Raw genomic sequence first — 7,205 nt, forward strand, 5'->3', positions numbered from 1 at the left:
TTTTTTTGTGAGGGGCAAATTTCCCCTTACACCTCCAGGTTTTGATGCCCCCTCTCCTCTGCCCAGCTGGGTGAGGTCAGGAAGCAGGCAGGAGAAAACTAAGGGCAGGATCCGACCCCAGCAGAGCAACTCCCATTTTGTTATTTTTTCAAAACTATTCCAGAAACAGAACAAAATAGCAGAGTAACCACACCACCAGGGATCACCCTTCTCCCCGTGCAGGCATGAGCACACACAGGCATGGGGTGACCCACATGGCCCCCCAGCCCCTCGTGTCAAGCCCTGCTACACCAGGATTGTCAGCATCACAAGCTGCACCTCTTGCTGCTTAAAATGCTGCATAGACCAGGATCTGAGTTGTAAGAGTGCAGGTATACAGGACAATTAGTGAAAAAGCATGTGCTCTCTGTAGTAACTGTGAGCCCAGGAATGGCTGAATTTTAACACTAGCCCAACACTCCTCCCCTGGGTCAGACACTGCCCTTGCCTCAGTTTCCCCATCAATAAACTACTATAAATAGCCCCACAGAGATGTCATAGCTAAGCAATGGACACCTGGTACTTGGTAAATATTGGGAAAGAAAATGGTTTACATCCACCCAACCTGTCTGCCTTTTCAGATTTTGGGGAGTGGGTGGTTATTAATCACAAAGACACCCCCCAAAAATCATCGCATTTCACTGAAGAGTGACCTGAGTTACAGACTTGGTCTAGTCATCACTGGCAGAATGATCCCAGCTGGGGACCTCTCAGCTCTGAGGTCATATTTAATATTTTAGATCATTCTGGTTAATGAAATAATTTTATTTTAGCCATGTCATGCCGCATTTAGCATTTTTATATGGAAACAGACAACAGTACAGACACAGTGGGTCATGGGGTCATGTATACATCACAATGGTTTTGAACCTCTCTGCTTTTTTGGCTCCAAAAACAAAGGGTCTGAGTTAACAGAGATCATCTCCAACTGGCAGTAGTAGGTCACTTATCCTCAGGCAACTCATCTCATAGAATAAAGCCAAAATTTAAGGAGAGATTCAGCACAGTGTGATCTTAACCTTTACCTAGGAAACTTTGCTGGGATTATGGAGGCCAACAGCTACTGTTCATGTTTCCGAACCGTCTTTGAAATCCCCCAAAAGACTTGCTCTAGGCTTGAATCCAGCATCTTCAGTCCCTTAACAGGGAAATAATTAACTAATTGGTGCAGAACTGGCTTCAATTGTCATTGCACATAGTAAGATTAAATCATCTACAAACAATGTTACAAGTCTTGATTTTGTGTTCTTCCTGCTTTTGTTAAAAAAAGGAAGAAACAGGATGGAAAGGGATGGTTTCTCAGCATGGACTGATTGGTTTATATCCTTTGCAAGAGCAGAAAATATCCCTATTGATACGTCTTGCCCTGCAGCTCTGTGATGGGGTTCCCAGCACCAAACCATAATACAAAGTATTTACAAGCAGTGTATGTAAAACAGACCCATCATTCACATGAAACTCCTAAATCCTGGAGTCCCTGAAAAAACGCCAAAGAGATGTCAAACATAGTGCTTCAGTGAAACTCGTGGCTATTGGGTACATACCACCAGCAACACAGCAGTGAGAAGACACACAATCTCTGCTTAGTCTCACTGGGACCCACGTTTCTCAGTCAGGTATAAAAGACAAGTTCCCTTGGGACAGATAAGTGGTCCATGTACATTAACACACCAGTGTTGTACGAAACAGTGATGATTAGGCGGAAATTTTTCACGTAGTGGGTGGTGAGGCAGTGACCCAGGGTGGCCAGAGAAGCTGTGGATGCCCCATCCCTGGAGAGGTTCAAGGCCAGGCTGGATGAGGCTTTGAGCAACCTGGGCTGGTGGGAGGTGTCCCTGCCCATGGCAGGGGGTGGAATTGGATGATCTTTAAGGTCCTTTTCAACCCACACATTCTGTGATCAGTTTTCCTGCTTGAATTCTTACTTCCCTTTGGAAAAGTTTCTCTTCAGACCCGGCCCATGTGATTGGATTCTCCCACGCTACTTCCTGAGCTATTTTAATTCATGGGCACCAGAACCCATCACTTTACCACCAGTAACAAGAACAATGCATTTATGTCAGACACAGAACTCAACTGGAACTGTGAGATTAACTTAATTAGAAAATGCAAATGGGCTAAGAAGGTCTTCCAGCATGCACTCACTCATCTCAGGAGCTGAGTCAGGCGAGGGACAGAGGCAGCACCTGGCATTAACGCTGTATGTGTTAACAAAATGTTTAACAAAATCCCAATCAGCACTGAGTAGATCCAGAACTAAAATGGCAACGGACTAAAAATGCACTTCTACAATGAGAATTTAAATTATGCATTCAGTAAGTGGTGAGCCAGAATTAGGACTAAGCAGTTGGCCATCGATAGACTGAGGGTGAGAACTACTTTGCAGCAGAACTAAACCGGGACCACCAACTAAACTTTTACTGGCCAGACTGGAAGGCACAAATAAGCCTAGCACTGCCTGGATCTTAAAAGGGTGAGACACGCACAGGTCAGAGATCTTGGCATCAACTGCAGGATGCTGCAATATTGGAGGAGAGTTTTCTTGTGATCATGAATAGAAGCAGGATTAAAAGCACTAAGTGGAATTTGTTTCCCTTCCCTTCAGAGCACTGTCCATGGGAAGCCTCCCTCTGCCACAGGATGTTACTGAAATGATTATAGATCTTAAGATGCTTTAGTGAGGTCACCTAACCCTCAGTACTGATGGTACAGCCACAAGCCAAGGGGGCTCATCAGGATCTGCCTGTTACATAGGTCTGCTGGAGATACTGGCCCATGTAGGTAGGATGTGTGGGGTAAGGACTCAGTAAAATAAAGTCACCTGGTTGCTTTCAGCTCACCCTAACCTCCCATGGAGGGAAACCTCTGGCCAAGTAATACCCAAACGGGGTATTGCTGTCTGCCTCATTTCTTCCTATTTCTCCAACCCCAACAGGAGTTGCTGTCTGAGGTGCAGACTGTAGCTCAGTGAAGGACACGGGCACCCTGCCGTGGTGTGGGGGCCACTGGGTTTTGCTGCTTACAGGGACACGACAAATCCCGTGTCAGGACCAGCTCTCCAGCCCTACCTTGCTGCCCTCTGGAGGTCCTCCTACTTCCATGGTGACTGCCTCTGCACCACTGATGGGCTCCAGTGAGAAACATGTAAGGCATTTTAGGTAAATATAATTGAATGGACTTAACAGTCCATAAGAGCTCAGAAGTGCCCACTGATCTACCACTGGAACGATCACACATGGCCCTAAACTTCAGGGCTGTCCCTTAACAATCCTGCTGGAGGGCAGGGTAGCAATCAGCGTCGGTTTCAAATAACATTTAACGATAACAAATTCAAAGATAGAGCTGAAACCATTGCCAGTTCTGCTCTAAGTACAGTGACTTTGAAGACACTTTGGACTGATTATGTTTTTCAGAACAGCGCTCTGCATCACTCCACATCAAGGCATCGTGGGACACATTGAGGGCAACGCCAGATCTGCAACGTGGTGCTGTGAGATCCTGACATTTAGCACTTTAGGAGAACAATAGCATTAAGGAAGATCATTGGAGTTTTTTTCTTCTAAGCTAATTTGTTCTTAGCATTAGCAATGAAAATAGAGAGGATGCTATTTTAAAAGTTGCATTAATATGTCTCAAAGCTCTAAAGAGAAAGGGAGAAATTTTGCCCTGAGTACTCCAAGCCAAGGGCAGCCAGCAATTACATTTTCGTGAGGAGGCTGTCAATAGCAGAGGAATGGGCAGATCCTGGCTCTGCTCTCATCCTTCCTGCTGTCGTACACTCATTCTTGCACAACACGTATTCTGGGCTGCAGAATTGCTCTGAGGCAGCTCAGGTGAAAAGGCCATGAGCTGGGAGATGCTGCCGGCTATTTCAGGTCCATCACTATTCACAGCCTAGGTGGTACATCAACAGCTGCGTCCTTGCTGTCTTCTGCCCTGGGTCTTTGGTGTTTTCTCTTAGGAGGCTAACTACCTTTTTCCTCAGGTCTTTAGACCACAAAATGAATCAATAGCTGGTAAAAAATACAATATGATCTTAAACTGGTGCAGTTTAAGTCTGGAGCCGAATACTCGTAACAAAAGAAACCCCATGTCCCAGCATGTCATGTAATGTTCCAGCTTCCCTGAGATTTCTTTTAGAAGTCTTGAAATGCCTGGGTTTATGAGGGGTTTTTAAAATGACCAGTCAAACCATCTGGGTTGTTTGCAGGGACAAAAAGTGTGTTTTGAGATGTGTTGCTAAGCTTCTGCTCTGCTGCCTCTGTTTCGCTTTCTGCTCAGCAGAACTGTTGTTATGCCCATTTTTGCTCAAAGTCTGAGATTATCATCAGGTCTTCAGCAACAACCATGTGACGTGAGTCAAATGAGTGAGTGAAAGAGTCAGGTGAGACATACTTTGTGCTTGCTTTCCTACCCGGGAATGAGGTGGCCTTTCTTTGAATCCTAGTAAATGAGCCATTAGGGGGAAGTCCTTAGATTTGGTGCTACTGTTAAAACACAATTTTCCATTTCAGTTTTGAACTGCTCATGCGCAGTCTCTCAGAGAACCTGGAACAGATCCTCTTGACCAGCCATCCCAGAGATGGCCAGTTCTTCTGCGGTGCCATTTGAGCTCACTGACTACTGCAGGTAACAACGCATCTAACACATAAGAATCAATTTTGATTTACTCCTGCCTCTTCAGCAGTGGATAATTTCTCCTGGTTCTTTAATATTATTTTTGAACCATGAGGATCATAGAAATGAAGGTCTGTTCCTGCCATTGACCTAGAAAAGTCTTTTGATTCTTTCCAGTGGGACTACTTTTTTAGTTGGTAGGAACCTTAAAATCGGGTGTTTCTCTGCTTTGGGGGAGGTAGTTGGTACATGAGTGTAGATTTAGATTAGATATTAGGAAAAAATCTCTTCCTGTGCGGGTGGTGAGGCAGTGGCCCAGGTTGCCCAGAGAAGCTGTGGATGCCCCATCCCTGGAGGGGTTCAAGGCCAGGCTGGATGAGGCTTTGAGCAACCTGGGCTGGTGGGAGGTGTCCCTGCCCATGGCAGGGGGTGGAACTGGATGATCTTTAAGGTCCCTTCCAACCCAAACCATTCTGTGATTCTATTTTAAGTCTATGCTGCTAAATTTGTCTCCGTTACAGCATTGCTGGTGCTGCAGCTGGCATTATTAACTCCATTTCATTAACTGATCTTCCTAATGGACTGGAAGACAAAAGAGAAGATAGTCCTGAGACCACAGCATGTCTGGGCCTCAGGAGATCTATGTTCAGTCCTCATGTCTGCCACAGGCTTCCTACATGACCTTGGGAATCATTTCTCTTAGGTCCCTGGGTCTGTATGGTCTATTTAAATTTGGGGCATCATCTGCATTTAAAGCTTTATTTCTGCAGCACCCAGCACATCTGCTGCTCTAGCAAAGGAGCCTCACACATCTTTGCAATACAAGTTGCAGGCAGGTGTTACTGGCCATCGTTCTTGGACCAGTGGAGATGAAGCAAGATCATAAAGATGAATTGCGATTGCATTGCTCTTGGAAATGGTGAAATCCTGCCTGGTGCTGTGCAAGGATGCTAGGGTCTGAGGAGCCTCCTCTTTGGCTGAGCGTTCCCAGAAGAGATGAAGAAGACACACTTTTAGGAAATTCTCAAAGCAAGGTCTGGTGGCCAGTGCCTGAGCTGAGGAAGCAAGGCCTGGACTTTGCCACACAGCTGTGCCACGAGCCACCAGGGACCCTGTCCCTGCCCAGGCAGGTCCTGTGCTGGGGGCCGAGGAGGTGGCGCTTGAGAAGCTCATCCCACTGGCTGTCCCTCTGCACTGCTGGCACCCTGCAGGGCAGGCACAGCCCCTCCGAGATGCTTTGCTAGGAGGAGGAGGCAATAAGAGACAGAAATAAATAATAAATAAAGAGCAGGGACCACGCTGACACAAACATACAGGCACGTGGTGCAGTGGTGTGCAGAGAGAGCTGTGCCCCAGGCAGGCAGCCCTTCTGGGAGCCCAGGAAAAGTGCCACACCAACCTGTCTCTGCCACACAGCAGCACCAGACAGGTCCTGCCCGGTCAAGTCCTGCCCTTTGCTCTTCCACACATCCAGGTCCTGAGCTGAGGCAGCTCCAGTGCAGCCCCCAGGAAAGATGTGTCCACAAAAATGCCCAAAGCCTGGCTTCCAGCTTACAGGTGCCTCCTCTAGCTCCTGCCCTACTGGGATCAGGCCCAAGTTTTGAAGCTCCAGGTGCTGATTCATGGGCTAGGATGCTCTGTTCAACTGAAAAATGCAACTACAATTTGTGCAAACGCGACTGCAAATTAAACTGACAGCCTGCGAGCAGAGACTCCGGAGATGGAGGCTTCTTTTGCAGCAGTGCCACAAGCCTCTAATTCAGGCTGGGGCTCTCACAGGCACTAAGGGAAGCTTGCATACGGGGTCTGGTTTGCAGCATTTCTGCTGGCTCCTCTGCTCCTGTACCCAGAGCTCCTGCTGATCTAAACCAGGTGGGTAGGAGAAGGTGCAGATTGACTTACTGCAGACCAGGGCCCTTTCCCTGGCCCCCATTCCCCTAAAAAAGTCATTTTATTTGGGGAAGGGAGTCACTGAGGAAGCCATGAGCTGCTCACCCTTCTGCACTGTGCTGGAGAGCTCCTTTGAGCATCTCAGCATGGACAACTTTGCGTTCCCCACCACTGCCCCCTCTGGGCGGTGGGGCCGGGAGGATGGATGCTATAGTGCAGGAGGTGTGCGGATACTGCGGCCATGCAAGCACCAGTTCAACCAGCACACAATCGTCATGGCAACCCCAGCTTTCACTGGAAAACAGCAACTGATTACTAATACAATAGCCATAACATAACCTCCTGCTCCATGGAGGCAAGACACCTGGGTACCAAAATGCTCTCTGCAAAGGGAGGGATGGCACTCACTGAGATCATTCTCTGGCTGGGAAGCCAGCTGAAATCTTGGCCGAGATTGCAGAGATAGGGGGGACAGGTCAGGGGGAGGAGGTTAGAAAGCAGCGGCTCCTGTCCTGAGCAAATGCAACGTCACAGCGCTTGCAAAGGCAATGGAGGAGGCAGAGAGTGTGGCTGCTTATTGCAGCGATGCTCACAGAGCTGTGTAGTGTGAAGGGCTGATGAACACGGTGTGCGTTAGTACTGTCCAAGGGGAGGTGGGG

This window comes from Pterocles gutturalis, unplaced genomic scaffold, assembly GCF_000699245.1.
Source record: "Pterocles gutturalis isolate BGI_N339 unplaced genomic scaffold, ASM69924v1 scaffold2994, whole genome shotgun sequence".
Classification (NCBI taxonomy): domain Eukaryota; kingdom Metazoa; phylum Chordata; class Aves; order Pterocliformes; family Pteroclidae; genus Pterocles; species Pterocles gutturalis.